Below are 15,437 nucleotides of genomic sequence, written 5' to 3'. Positions count from 1 at the left end.
CACTTATTGCCTCTATGCATTTCATTGTCTTACTTGCTTTCAGTTGCCCATCAGTGAGTCGGGCCAACCTTGGCCCGGGCTCTGCCTTCACCAAGGTTACCTTATGCAATCTGGGGAAGGAAGGCTCACCTTCCACTCCAGATTTACACGTTCTTGCACAACACTAGCCTTCGGGAATGTTTTTCACATTTCTAGAGGATAGTGGGTGCTTGGCCCAAGAAATTGCACAAATTTGTCCCTGGGCCAATAGTCCTTCCCAGCTGGAATTGCACATTGTGTAATCCCAGCAGCCAACTGCCTCATTGGATTGTGCATTTTGCAGAACCAACAGCCATTCTAGCCTCCCTGATAGCCTAGAATTCCTTTTGCGCAGTTATAGCAGCCATTCACTCAGACTCCTAGTGAAATTTGCACAATCTTGCTCATCAGTTCCCTAGGTATGTGATGTGTCCTTCCCTAGATTTTCTTTGTTTACACTGACATATTTCTTGCCAGGCATGCTTCTTATTTCCAGATCTTTCAAGTGTTCATTTGTCTCAATGTCTTCCAAGATAACAGGATCATAGGACACTGATGGTACTGTAATTGGAGCAGTAATTAAGCAGGTGTCCTCTAGTTTGCCGATCTACGAAGATGCAAAGTTGTATCTACACAAAGACATCCAAATGAAGTCGGAAGAGGTGAATGAAACATTCAAAAGTAGTTTTGGGGAAGACCTTTAAGACCTTCAGCTGTACTTGAACATTCATAAGTCTAGCTCATACTGGATTGCATGCAGATTCCTTGCATTCCCATGCACGGACATGATTCACTTGATCGTTTCTCACACTAACCCTGAGACGTTGAACTTGAGCAATGTCAGTGGGAAAATCTTGCAACCTTCTGGGCATGAGATTACGATGAGATGTATCAAATGCCAAACCCATGACTGACATGACTCCTCCATTCAGCTTGCCCAACAACAGAGCTCACTTCAGAGACATTATGAAGGATTGGGTAAAGCAGCTAGCTTGTTTCAGGATGACACCCAACTAGATATATAAGACAAAGACATTGAGGAAGGAATACCAATACTTGGTCATATTCGCATGCTGACTGAGTGGCAAAGCATGCATTGTGACCATCCCTTAGAGTTGCATGATCATGCTCGACCAACTCGCTAGAGAAGGAAGATCATGCAATTGGTCCGACATACTGGCTCGCCAACTGAAGGAAAAAGTCATGAAGGCTCGACTGTCTCCCGATGGTATGCATGCAAAGATTTATATGTCCGCTTACATTCTAGATGCAGTTTGTGCCCGACATGAATTCCTCGGCTTGGAGTGGGCATGGTCACCGCACAGAGACTATTGTGAACACGTATTTCAAGCTGTTGTCCGAATGCAGCTTCAAAGGAGTGATCATACGGCTGTCCGACCATTTTTTCACCCCAGTTTATAGGTTGATATTTGAATAGGATCCACCCTACATTTCAAAGGAAGTGATGAAGGCATTGCAGATTGGTATGCCTCACTGCCTGGCACTTTCATCCGAGTGTTTAGTGCAAAGAAGTCTCCGCATGTTCTTCCAAAGTTCGCCTTGGACGTGCTTGTCATGCAGGAAGTAGCATACCACATCTCAGTAGGATTGAAAACTAGACTACAATGAAAGAAGAAGGCATCTTGGCCCACTCTTTTGTTGTAGATTGGGTTATAAGAGATCCGGAGGATCAAGCAAGTGGATGTCAAAGCAGAGCAGATGAGGAAGTATCCTTTTGAACTCCGAAGCTTCAACCTGTATGACCCAAATTTCATTTTGAAGGATCACTGTGTGAGATTTCAGTTCAACTGGATCCACGGGGCATGTCATTGGGCAGAGGAGGACTCATTGAGGTACTGCTACAATTCCTCCAAACCCAATGAACAGGTCAACTTCACCGTAAAGTGGTTAGCAAAGTAACATGAAGCAACATCATGGAGAACACCAATAGTAGCAGCAAAGGTAGCAGAGCTAAGCATACTTGTTTCTGACAAAGGGAAGAGGAAGATTGTCAACCGCATGGAGGAGGAAAAAAGCTGCGAGTTTCGAGCAGATCCACTTGTAGAACAAGAAGCTATGGCTATTCTGGTGAAAAGGCAACAACTCGACAAGTGAATCGCGTGAAGGTAGAGGGATAAGAAGGGAATGGAGGAAGTAGAGAAGGAGTTGTAGGAGCTGAGGGAGAAACTTCGAAAGGAACAAGAGTTGCACCAATAGGCAACACAGTAGATTCAACACGGGGTGCATCACATGCAGACATATGAAGTAGCGCCCGTACAAGTAGTTGATTCATCTGAACAAATAGCATCATGGGAATAGGTTGAACCATCACAGGGGCAAGAATTTTCTCATGAGATGGAATAGGCGCTTGAATAGTTTGATGCAGACATCGAGTAGTAGGAGTTGGAACAGGATACCAACCTCATGCCTCATCACAAAGAGGTTGACTCACCCGCTTCATTGGATCCTGATGATGAGAAAGTCTCAAATGACCAAGGATGCACTGAGATCCTCGGTGGTCAACCAGAAGCAGAGATGCACAACATCTCCTTTGACGAATCTCATCACAAATTTGTGCAATATCAAAGAGTAACGACCCTGAAGGACCAAACATCCACTGCGCAATTTGAAGAGAAAGTGATCGTGACTGATGTGCACAAGCATCCAGCTGCTTTGGCCGATGCAACTAGAGTGTATGTTGAAGCCACTAGCTCAAGTGTTCATTTTCTCATAACTGAGAATGAGTGAATGGTGAAGGAACTACAGGTGGCCAAGTAGGGAGGATAATTAGTGACAATGTCCACTCGAGTTGAACTGAAGAAGGCAATACTATATGATGTATTTTCCTTGGACACAGTTATGCGAGCATTGTACTCCAAGTTTGGTACAATGCATCAAGAAGTCGTTCATCTCCATGGGTGGTAGCAATGATGTGCGAGAAAAGCACGCAACTTGAAGAACATACATACTGATGTTGATAACATGCAAGCATGGATGATGAAGTACAAGGGAGCCCCATTTCACTTTCTAAAGATGATGAAGGCCAATGCGGTCGAGATACAAGCACGTATCTAAAGTTAGATCTCGAACTACGAAAACCTACCGCAACTCATCATTAGAATATAGGCTTCCCATGCATACGTATTCAAAAGAATGGATGTTATAGTGCACACTCATGTGATCCCATCACTTGGGACTCTCACCTAGGCAAATATAAAGAAGCAGGTCTGACAAGAGCTTGACTCGTACTTCGACGAGTTGGTTCGCATTGCCACCAGCCCAGACATGCCTATCAATGCAGACATCATGCACAAGTATGTTGTTGGTTCGGCCACACAGAAGACAATGATGTGCATGCTCACAGACGAGTTGGACAGAGGAGCCCAAGAAGTGTACCTAGATGCTCTAGAGGCAAGGTTCAGGTTTCAGACAAATGTCACAGCAGAACACACAAACACTATCAAGGACTACCAATCTTGGAATCAATATGTCACTATTGATCAGCATGAGGATGTTGAGCAGTTGAACTTCTATGGTTGTCTAAGTCTGAATTATGTCTAGTTTGGCTTGTCCAAACCATTGTTCACATGGGTACATGTGCATTGTAATGTTGAGTCATGTCAAGTGTAAGTCAAGTGTCAAGAGTGGATGTAACAGTCACAGAGTAGGTGAAGAGTCATGAAGGTAGTTGAATGGTCAGAAAGGGGAATGTCAAGGGTCACCCCACCCTTTTTTTATAAATAGTCCCTCATAACTCATTGTATAGGCTTTTGGTCAACCAAGCTTCTATTAAGACTATCTTGAAGAAAGCTTGGACAATATTGTAACACACCTTCACTTCTCCATTGCATGAAGCTAGTACATCTCTTTGGAGGAGTAAGCGGATGTGGTTGTAACGTTTCACTGATGGGGCTAGCAGGTTTACATGGATGTATTCTATTATTTGAACTTACACTTTATATAATAAGAGCCAACACATTTTCATGCATATGTTGTTATTGTAGTTGGACTGCTCTGGTTGCCTTAATGATATATGTTGTTTAACTTATGTATTTGTGTATGAACTAATTCAAATGCAATTATATGAATCTTGTTGCACATGTGTTGTATATGTTGTTAATGTTGTCATCGTCCGTGTCGAATGCTCTGTCGGACACCAGAAAGACATTTCACATGGACCTTGTTGTAATGACCGTTACACTCATTCGAACTGATCCATGAGTGTTGTACGTGTTATATTACCTTGTATGTTGTGACTACCGCATCCGAGTGGACTACTCCGCCTGAGGCTGCGTATGTACTTTTGTGTTGTGTGTTCCTAGCTGAGTTGGGACTGATCCCTTTCAACCTGGAACTCACCTTCTCCCTTTTCTCCCTCTTATGTGTTAAAACCTCTCATACACCTTCCTTGACTCACTGCAGTGGTCACACCCTTGCTACTGACAGAGTTATCTTACCTGCCTCTATGCGACATCGCGGTCAAGGTATTACCTTATGAAACACTACTGGGACTCCTACACCAAATGGTCTGAGGTCTAATTGGAGCTTCTTACCAGGGAGATCCCCTTGACATGTTGGCGGGTCCAGCACCATCAACACAGCCATGGCTATATACATACCTTCGAGGGTAATATTTAATTTTTAATTATTGAAGTATTATACTACAACATTTGAAAGAGTAGTAGGGAAGTTATGAATGTAATAATTGATGTAAGAAAGAAATTATTTTTCCTGCTCCAAAAAACAATTTTAAAATATAGCAAAAATTGTATGAACGAGATGCAAGATTGCATAATCTTTGTTTCATAAATTTAGATGGTGTGATGATCTTAATTTGATGGAGTTTTAGCCCTATAAGATAGGTGAGCCAATGCTTGCAAACAAATTTGTCAGCTTTAGTATCATTTAACATGTCTTTTTACACTTGTTGAGGAAACCAATTCCACCATTCCCATGTAATTTATGTAAATCCAACAGTTATCATGTTTTCCATATATCTTAATATGAAAATTAGTGTTATATTAAAAAATTTAATGGAAATGTACTAGAAATTTCAATTTTTTAATGAAACATTATTTGGAATGTGTCCAAATAAAGAAATATAAATATTTGTCACAAATATGAGGAGGTCATTATAGTTATTAAAGTAGTGTAGCTAGTTTTGAAAGATAGATATCTTACTTCTAGACGAATTCTTGAAACTAATTCCTCTCATTGATAACGAAATAGATCTCAAAAGGATTCTACTTACATTGTTGGAATTAGTAATGGGAAAAGGTAACAAATTTTCAATTTTAAAGGGAAGAAAGTCGCCCCCACACACACCCATATCGAATTCTAAAATACAAACATTGTTTTTTGGAATTCGGAAACCTAAGGAGTTGTGGACTATATAACATCTAGAAAATATCATGAATTGATTTCAGAAGGAACTATAACATGTTCATATCATCCAAAAACACCCATGAAATAGTGTAGTAGGTAAGGAATGGTTCTTGAACATTTTATAGTTGTGTGTGTGGAGAGAGAGAGAGAAGTGCATAAATGTAACTTGGAAGAATTGATATATATTGGAAAAATAATTGAAATAATAAAAACATTTGGGTAAAAATATGAATTTTTTTATGATATCTTAATTGGAATAAAAATCTATGGTAAGTAAATATTTGTAAGATTTGTTTTAGCCATTTTATTTTTAATATGTTCAAATATTTAAAACACTTTTTTTATCAGGTAGTGATCATGACACTTGCATATGCAAGAACTAATGTCATCCTTGATGACATGATGGTCGCACACACTCTCATTTAGACAAAAAAGTAGAAAATAGATTAATTAATGTATACATGAATGACTTAATCTTAAAATAATATCATATTTGCAATCCAATGTATTAAGGAAATCATTGTCTCATAGTAATTAACCTAATGGCCTCCAAAACCACTAGAAATCATACAAAATTTCAGTGGGGTATTTAAAGGTAATCCAAGAAGTTTAGGAATATATAATAGTCAAAGCATCATCACCTTCACTAACATTTAGCAAAAAAAAAAACAAGTATTTAATCTCTAGTTATGGAAGAAGATTTGCTATTCATAATCACAAAGTTAAAAAAATAATTGTAATTATAATTATAATTATAATTATAATTATACTATAACTATAGTACAAAATGTTGAGAACTACTCATTAAAAAGTATAGTGACTTATCCAAAATATCATACAATAAATCTAATACTTACCATGGTATGATGTAGACATGTTATTAATATTATAAGAAAAAAAATCATGGAGATTTTATTTAATTAAAAAACAATAACGTCTTAAATGACATTGATTAATAATATTGTAATAATAAAAATATATTAAAAATTAAATAAACATATAACAATTAAGAATATATGAAAAATAAATTTGTAGTATCTATATTTCAAAGATAAAAATCTTTAAATTTAATTAAAAAAGTGACTCTACTCTTATTCCTTTTAAATGGTTTCACAACAATACTTCTGACCTATGAAATATGTGTAATCTCTTTTATTTGAAAATATATATAATAATTTTTTTATAATATTAAAATAAAACAATATTATTTTGGAATATTATTATTTATGATGTAACCACATTTTATAATTACATAAGAATATTAAAAATATTTAATTTTTTATAGGATTAAATAAAAATTATTATATATTGTTAATATCTCACATTTAATATATTTTATTTATTGTTATAAAAGTAGTAAAGTTTATATTTGAAAAAACCTATTTCATTTATTATTATAAAAATATATATATTTTATTTTACTTATTATTATAAAAAATTATATAATTGGAAAAAACATATTTTATTTATTATTGTCAAAAACTATTTTTTTTAAAAAAAGTTTGAGGATTTTTTTCTAAAAGTTTTATGTTTAAGTTTTCAAACATAAAGATAAACATTAATGTTTAGTTTGTAAGAAAATAAATATCAAAATTTTAAATACTAATAATAAGTGTTAAATGTTTCTAAATCATTTTAGAATAAATAATTTCTAAAATAATATTAAAACTGCGTAGAGTATTAAATATTAATTCAAATATTAAATGTAATACTTATAGATATTAAATCATTGTAAAAAATAGTATTTTGATGTAATGTTAGAGATAAGGAAAAAGACTTATATTTTTATAATATTAAATATAATCCTTATAATTATTAAATCATTTTAAAAAATAGTATTTTGATGTAATGTTAGACATAAGGAAAAAAAAACTTATATTTTTATAAAGGGTGATTAAAAAGATTATTATAAATTATAAAATACATAATTTTATGAATATGGTTAGAGTTAAAATTATGGAATAAAAAATTTATGTATTTTAAATCTTATGCTTAAAAATTTAACATGTATTTTTTTTATCTATTTTTTAATTATCTTTTTATATATCATATTCAAAAAATACTAATATTATCTTTCGAAATTTAAAAAAGTAAAATTGTAGACAAACCAATAAACATTCTTAAGGGGATAAATAATACATTTTGTATAAAAATTGTAAAATTTAGTTAAACATTTTTATGTAGGTAAGTCATACAATCCATATAAGGATTGTGGTTTATTGGTGGGTACCACCCATTCTCGAGCTCTTTTCCTTACAATTATTACTCCCATTAATACCACAAATCCGAGTCTCACTCCATCCCTAAGGCTATCAATGAGATATGCTCATCCACATGGTTCAACCATCCCACTTTATGATTATCATTCTTATTAGTACTATTGTCTTCATTCGCTTGTCTTTCCATTGCATTACACGGATTTAAAGGACATCCCCATAAACACTTATTTCTTTGAAATGAGGATACATTAAAAGTGGAAAATTGTGTTCCTTTTGGGATTAACCCACAAAAATTGTTAGAAGAAATGTTAAGAACTCCCAACATTGATAATTGAGAGAGCTCTTGAGGAATCGAACCACTTAAATTATTATTAGCCATGTCTAGCTGCTCTAGAATAGATATCTCACTGAGTGATGCTGGTATTTTTCCTTCCAATTGGTTCCAAGATAAACTCAACAACCTCATGCTCCTCATATTCCCTATGCTAGTAGGGGTTTCTCCTGTAAGATTGTTGTTTGACAAGTCAAATATCGTGTTTGTCTCTAACACATATTTGAGACTATACTAAGCTCCTTTCATCTCAATCTCCAAAATAACATTTATTGTATAAAAATTAAATTGCAAAGATTCATTGATTGCAAATCCTGTAAGTCCCTTAAGATCTGCTGGTATTTTTCCATTAAATTTATTGTTGAATAAGTCCAACATTTGCAATTTGGTCAAATTTGTAATCCATTGAGGAATATCACCATAAAAATTGTTATAACAAACACTTAAAACTCTCAGATCACCAAAATGTGCTATGTATTGAAGAAGTTCACCTGTAAATCCATTTTTCCTTAAATCTAATAGTCCGAGCTGAGTACAGTTAACCAATGAAGTGGATAAAGTTCCAGAGAAATTGTTGGAGTGAGCTGAGAAGATAGACAAAGAAAATGGAAAACCCATATCCACATCTCCACTCAGTAAGTTCCTGGAAACTTCAAACCTCCTTAAGAAAACACACTTATATAAGGTGACAAATAGTTACCACTCAACATCAAGTCTATCATATTCACACAATTACCAATATTCTCTGGAATTGGTCCCTCCAGTTTATTGTCTGATAAATATAAATACTGAAGTGAACCCAAATAGCCGACACTACAGGGAATACTCCCAGTGAATTTGTTTGAATTCAAAATCAAGGATCTGAGGGGGGGCTTTCCTATGGCTGTAGGAATTGTTCCAATGGGCCTATTTGTACCAAGATCTAGTTCACTCAACTGGCTCAAATTTGTGATGGCTTCAGGGACCTTACCAGTCAACCCATTTGTACCAAGATGTAGTGTGATTAAGTGATTCAAATTGATCATGGCTTCAGGTATACTCCCGCTGAGCTTGTTGGTACCAAGATCTAGGTATTCCAAATTACTCATGTTCATAATGGCTTCAGGTATGCTTCCTGTGAGGCTATTTCCATCCAATAATAGGTAGGCTAGGGAAGTCTTGAATATACTTGTGGGCAATAAGCCATGAATTTTGTTGCCACTTAAATGCAGTGCTGTAAGATTGCTGCAGTTTCCTATTTCAGAAGGGATAGAACCTGAAATATTCCCCGGATGACCAATTGAACTGTAAATTGACAGCTCAGTGAGTTCTCTCAAATTACCCAACTCAGATGGTATACTCCCTGATAATCGGTTGCTCCCCATATATAAATGCTTTAGTGAAGAACAATTTCCTAAAGATGAAGGGATAGCGTTTTCCAAATTGTTAGACTTGAGATTTAAAGACTCTAATTTCTGCAGCAACCCCAATTCAGCTGGAATAGTTCCTTTCAACTTCTTGTTATAAAAGTTGATGGATGATAGGTGAGTACAATTGTCAGATGGAGGGATGTGACCACTCAATGAGTTGGAGGAAAAGCGAAGATGAGATAGACTTTTGATCAAACCCAAAACAGAAGGTATTGCACCACTCAAGTTGTTCCATCCTACGGCCAACCTTTTCAGAGATGTGCAGTTGCTCAGAGAAGTTGGAATACTTCCACTCAGACCATTGCTGCCCAATCTGAGATGTTCTAGCTGGACCAGACGAACAAATTCTGCTGGTATGGTCCCTGCCAAGCTGTTATATGAAAGCCTGATCAATTGAAGGCGTGTACAATTACCCAATTCCTTCGGAATACAACCCTGGAGCATATTAAAGTGAAGGTCAAGTGTTCCTAGCACTTTTAGTTTCCCAAACTCGGGTGGGATTATGCCTGATAAATTATTGTGAGAAACATTGAAAGTGCGCAGTAAGGAGAGGCTGCCAAGAAACGGCGAAATGGTGCCTCGGAATCCTAACAGAGGAAGGATAATTGCAGTGACTCTTCTTGTGCGTCGTCTGCACTGGATACCATACCATGAACATACATTCTCTGAGTTCTCGATTGTCCAATTGGACAAACATCTACGTGGATCGTATGTGATCACATTTCTAAAAGATAGAAGGGCCTCCATGTCCCTTTTCTCGTGACGGTTCATGGATGATAGGATTCGTTGAGTTTCTTTCTGCAGACTACTACTCAAGCCAAAATCATGAGAAGGACGTGGAAGATAAGTTAAACCACCCTTGTGGCCATAGAGATATTGATGATCTTGATCAGAAGATGCCTCCCAGGCTGAGTAATTAAATGGCGTTGCAGCAGCCATAAAGGCCACCATTGCCACAAAGCACTCAAATATCATAACAAGAAGTACAGTTTTCCGATCCATTTCTCCTTTCCCACTCTAACGTCCTTCAAAGGCTAACCCGCTGAGTTCTGTTATTAGTTGTCTATATCTATATATATAAAAGTAAGATGCCATATAGAGTCCTGCCAAGGAAAAATCAAGAATGACTTGAAAAACTGAAAAGCAAACAGATCGAAAATTAGAATGTAGAAAACGTTCGTATATTTGACCAGACTGAGGTAACGGAGACTACTTGAATTGAGCAGCCATAGACGTATTGATCTCCCTCAAAATCCTTTAGAAAAACAGAGATTGGTAGAAAAGCATATTGAATTGACTTGGCAGAATCTTCAACGCTTTATAGCAAAATCTAGAAAGCCAAATGGCAGTTCCTCTGTGGTTGGTCGACGTAAGGGAAAGCGTACGAGATATGGCGAGCTGAATATCAAAACGTATATCATACCTTCTAAATGTCAACTTTAGACCATTCTGTTTGAGACTCTGTGAACCAATTTTATATTCTATGTTCAAAGTCTTTATTTTATTTTGACTAAAAAAAATAGATTTTACTTTTCATACTCCCAGTCAGGTTTATAATCTCAATGAACCAATTTTTATATTCTATGTTCAAAGTCTTCATTTTATTTTGATTAAAGAAATAGATTTTACTTTTCATACTCCAGTCAGGTTTATATTCTGCGCGAGCCTCTATGAGCCAATTCTATCTTCGAGATTCAATGTCTTTATTTTATTTCGATTGAAAAAATGGATTTTAATAGTCACTATCTATATAGGATGTATAGGATGTCATGATTTGTAAATGAAGGGGTTTGGTTAATATTTGATATTTATTGAGTTGAGAGGCATTCCACTATGGTATAAATGTCAAGTGTATAAGTTTAATATTTAATAAATTTAATTTAGTGTTAATATTTAGTTAGTATGTATAAGGTAGATATATAGGTATAAATATTTAACATTTATATGTGAGTTTAATTATAAAAAAATATTAAAAGTAATAATAAACAAAAAGCTAAAAGTAATATAAACAATTAAATGTTTCTTTAATTAATAATAAAAAGTTAATGTTAAAATCAATTTGTTATATTTTGATTTTGTTATTAACTTGTGAATAGACTTTGTTACAATACTATGGCTTATCAATACCACATGCCCTAAAATCATAATTTGTTTGGCAATCAAAATATTTTATAACAATATGATATGATTCTTAACCTTGGATAGTCACGCGCACTTTAGTTTGGATATTGTTTACATCTAAATAGGCTTTGTTACAACCATGCACCAATACCATGGCTTATCAATACCACATGCCCAAAAAACATAACTGATTTCACAATCAAAATATTTTATAACTAATTTATTTTAATTTAATTTTTCAACCTTTTTTAACTAAATCTAAAAGAAAAAATGTTATAATTACTTTTGAGATATATCTAAACGCTCTATCCTCATGACTACTAAAAAGATTGCCATAGAAATTAAATCAAGGTTTCAATAAAAATAAAAATGAGAATACTTTTATATATAAAGATGTGAAATTTATATAATATAAATAATATTATTAAGAACTAGTAGAGATTCATCTTAAGTGAGGATCTTTTCATGGTGATGGACCCGCCAACATGTCAGGGCATCTCCCCGCTAAGAAGTCCCAACTAGACCTCAAACCATTTGGAGTAGGAGTCCCAGTAGTGGGTAGTAAGGTATCGCTTTGACTGCGATTGCACGCAGAGGTAGGTAAGATGTCCTTGTTGGTAGCAAGTGTGTGACCTTGCATCAAGTCAAGGAAGGTGCATCCAAAGGCTCTAACACACGGAAGGGGGAGTGAGTGTGCCCCTTAGAAACATGTGATAGCACATAGCTTGAAAGGGAACACACAAGAAAAAAGACATCACGAGATGGAAAGCAGGCTAACCAACGATCCAAAGTGATGGGTTATATCAACAACACACTTTGATAAGATTCATACAAACACATACGGAATAGTCCATACATACATGCATAAATAACAACTATATACATCATCATAGTAACCAGGATAACCAAACTACAATAACAACATATGCATGAAACGTTCCGGCTTTGTTATATTAAAAGAGTGAAAGATCCAATCATACATACAACCATGACTTCCACTAGCCCCGATAGTGGAACATTACAGTCACTGTCGTCTGCTCCTCCAAAGAGATGTATTATCTCTGCACTTTGGAGAAGTCAAGGCTTGTTACAATACACACCAATCTTTCTCTAAGTTATCCCTATAGGAAGCTTGGCTCCCAAAAACCTGTACAATGAGTTATAAGGTTCTATAAATAGAAAAGGGTGGGGTGACCCTTGACATTCCCCTTTTTGACTCTTCAACTACCCTCATGACTCTTCAACTACTACATGACTGTTACATCCTACTATTGACAATTGGTCTTTCGCTTTTACAACATGTTTACATTACAATCTGCACATGTACCCACGTGAGACAAAATAGGCTTGAGTAAGCAATGCAAGACATCACTAAGACTCGAACAATTGTGGTGAGACTAATTCTTCAACATCATCACGATGATTGACGGTGGCGAACTAATGCCAAGCTTGGTAGCCGGTTATGGTGTCCACGTACTCTATGGTGACATCCTTCTGAAAGCAAACTCTTTCCTCCATTGCATCCAGGTACAGTGATTTGAAACCTCTGTCCAACTCATTAGATAACATGCACATTATAGTATTGAGTGCAGCCGAACGAGCAACATATTGATGCATGGTGTCTACACTCATCAACAAGTCTGTGATAGTGGCTACGTCCGTCAACCGATCAAAGTACATGTCTAGCTCTAGTCAAACTTGGTTATTTAACTTTGCCTTCGTGAGTGTGCCAATGGATGGGATCCCATGCATGTTCATAATGATATCCATGATCCTGAACACTTGTGCATATGAAGCCTGCAAACTGGTGATGAATTGCAGGAGTTCTTGATAGTTCCAAATCTGACTCCGGATGTGTGCCTTCAACTTTATCGCCTTTGGCTTCATCATCTTTGGCAAGTGCAATGGGGCTCCTTTGTACCTCGTTGTCCATATTTGCATATGATTGACAACAGTATGCAGATATGACAAGATGCATGCTCTCCTAGCACAACGCTGCTACCAACCGTTGAGATGAACAACTAACTTATGCACGGGTGATGAATATGAAGTACAGCTTCCGCATGACTATCTCAAGAGATGATCCTTCATCCAGTATCACTCTCCTCAAATTTTCTCTGACGGATGTTGTAACCTACTGTCCTCCTTGCTTGGTCACTTGTAACTCCTTAGCCATGCACTCGTTCTCGGTTATCAAGAATCTAACACTCGAGCTGGTGGCTTCGAAATATGCTTTGGTAGCATTAGCTAATGTAGCTGGATGTCTATGCACATCGGACATGATCACTCGCTCTTCAAAATTTGCATGGGATGCATGGACATCTGGAGTAGGCACTCTGCATGATTGCATAACTCTATGTTGTGACTCATCGAAAGATATGTTGTGCATCTCCGCCTCAGATTGTCTTCAAGGATTTCAATGTCTCCTTGATCACTTGGGACTTAATCTACTCTTAGATCTGGTGAAGCCGGTGGGGTGACCTCTTGGTTCTAAGGCATGAGGTCAATATCCTGATGTGACTCTAGCTAAACCATATCATGTCCATCTGTTCAATCTCTTGAGCAAAGTCCTGCTCCCGGGACTCCTCACCTTGTCTTCTTTGTTCCAGTTGTTCGGATGAGTCAATAACCTATATGGGCGTAGTTTCATTAACATGCGCATGTTGCACCTTGTGTTGTTCCTATTCCTGTTGTGCTTCCTTCTCTCTTCTGTGCAACTCTTGTTCTTCCTTGAGTTGTTTTTTTTTGCTTATAGAGGAATCAGCAACTGGAGTAGCCTCGCAACTCGCGTTACATGGGGTCAATTCTGACCGCTACCACTATAACCCCTAGGAAACTGTGCCCGTCCCTCTCCACAGCTCCGGGTTAGTCCAGGGGAATTGAACTCATGACCTTCAGTACGGAGCCCGCCTTTCTAACGAACTTCATCGCATTATGATTACCAACTCGCCTATCCCCGTGGGGCTCCTTCTCTAAGTTGTTGCTTCAACTCCTCCAACTCCTTTTCTTCTTCCTCAAACTTCTGCTTCTCCCTCTGCCTTTGAGCGATCCTTATGTCGTGTTGTTGTCTCTTAGCCTCAATCTCCAAATCTGCTCTGACTACAAGTCGGTCTGCTTTGAACTTGCAGCTTTGCTCCACCTCTGCACTATCTACAACCTTCGTCTTGCCTTCGTCACGCATAGGTATGCTACCCTTTGTTTTTGTTGATGATGTTGCTTTGTGAGATGTTGTTGCCTTCTGATTTTCTAACCACTCTATAGCTATGTTGAATGGTTCATTGAGCCTTGAGAAGTAATAGCAGTATCTCCAGTCTTCCTCAGGCCAATGACATGCCCCGCGGATAAAAAGATGCACTCTCATACAGTGGTAGAAATGTGGGTTATACGAATTGAAATTTGTGGTGATGAAGGTGAATCTCTTGAACTCCTTCATCTCAGCCTCAACATGCTTGAGATTCTATATCTCATACAACCTAATCCACAAAGGAAGAGTGGGCCAAGGTGCCTTCTTCTTCCTATTCAGTCTCGCTGACAACCCTTTTAAGATGTGATATGACACTTCTTGCATGACGAGCTTATCCATGGCCAACATCGGTAAAACATTTGAAGCCTTCCTCGCGATGTACATATGTATGAAGGTGCCAAGGGGTGAGGCATACCAATCTTCTATGTTGATCAATGCCTCCATCGCTACCTGCGAAAGTCAAGGTGGATCCTGCTCAAAGATCATCTTGTACACCAGGGTGATGAAGTGGTCTGATAGTTGTATGATAACTCCACAAAAGCTGCATTTGAAGAACAACCTGTAATAAATGTGCACCAAGGTTTCCGAAGGTGTCCATGCCCAACCTAAGCCTGGGAACTGCTTACAGGCACAGACTGGATCAAGTATGAAATGTATGCCTTTGCTTTATGACCCTTGGGAAGATGTCGAGCTTATGTTACCTATTCCTT

At 37.0% G+C, this 15,437-nt stretch overlaps 1 pseudogene; it reads right to left on the bottom strand.

Annotated features, from left to right (window-relative positions):
• LOC149194263 (putative LRR receptor-like serine/threonine-protein kinase At1g06840) overlaps positions 1-10,364 on the bottom strand; it is a 141,817-nt pseudogene extending 131,453 nt beyond the window's left edge.
• Positions 10,365-15,437: the final 5,073 nt, after the last annotated feature.

The sequence above is a fragment of the Pinus tabuliformis genome, chromosome 2_2, assembly GCF_031772625.1.
Source record: "Pinus tabuliformis cultivar Carrire ecotype Pingquan chromosome 2_2, CPIR1, whole genome shotgun sequence".
NCBI lineage: Eukaryota > Viridiplantae > Streptophyta > Pinopsida > Pinales > Pinaceae > Pinus > Pinus tabuliformis.
The sequence above is the reverse complement of the archived record's forward strand: the minus strand, read 5'-3'. Positions and strand labels throughout refer to the sequence as shown.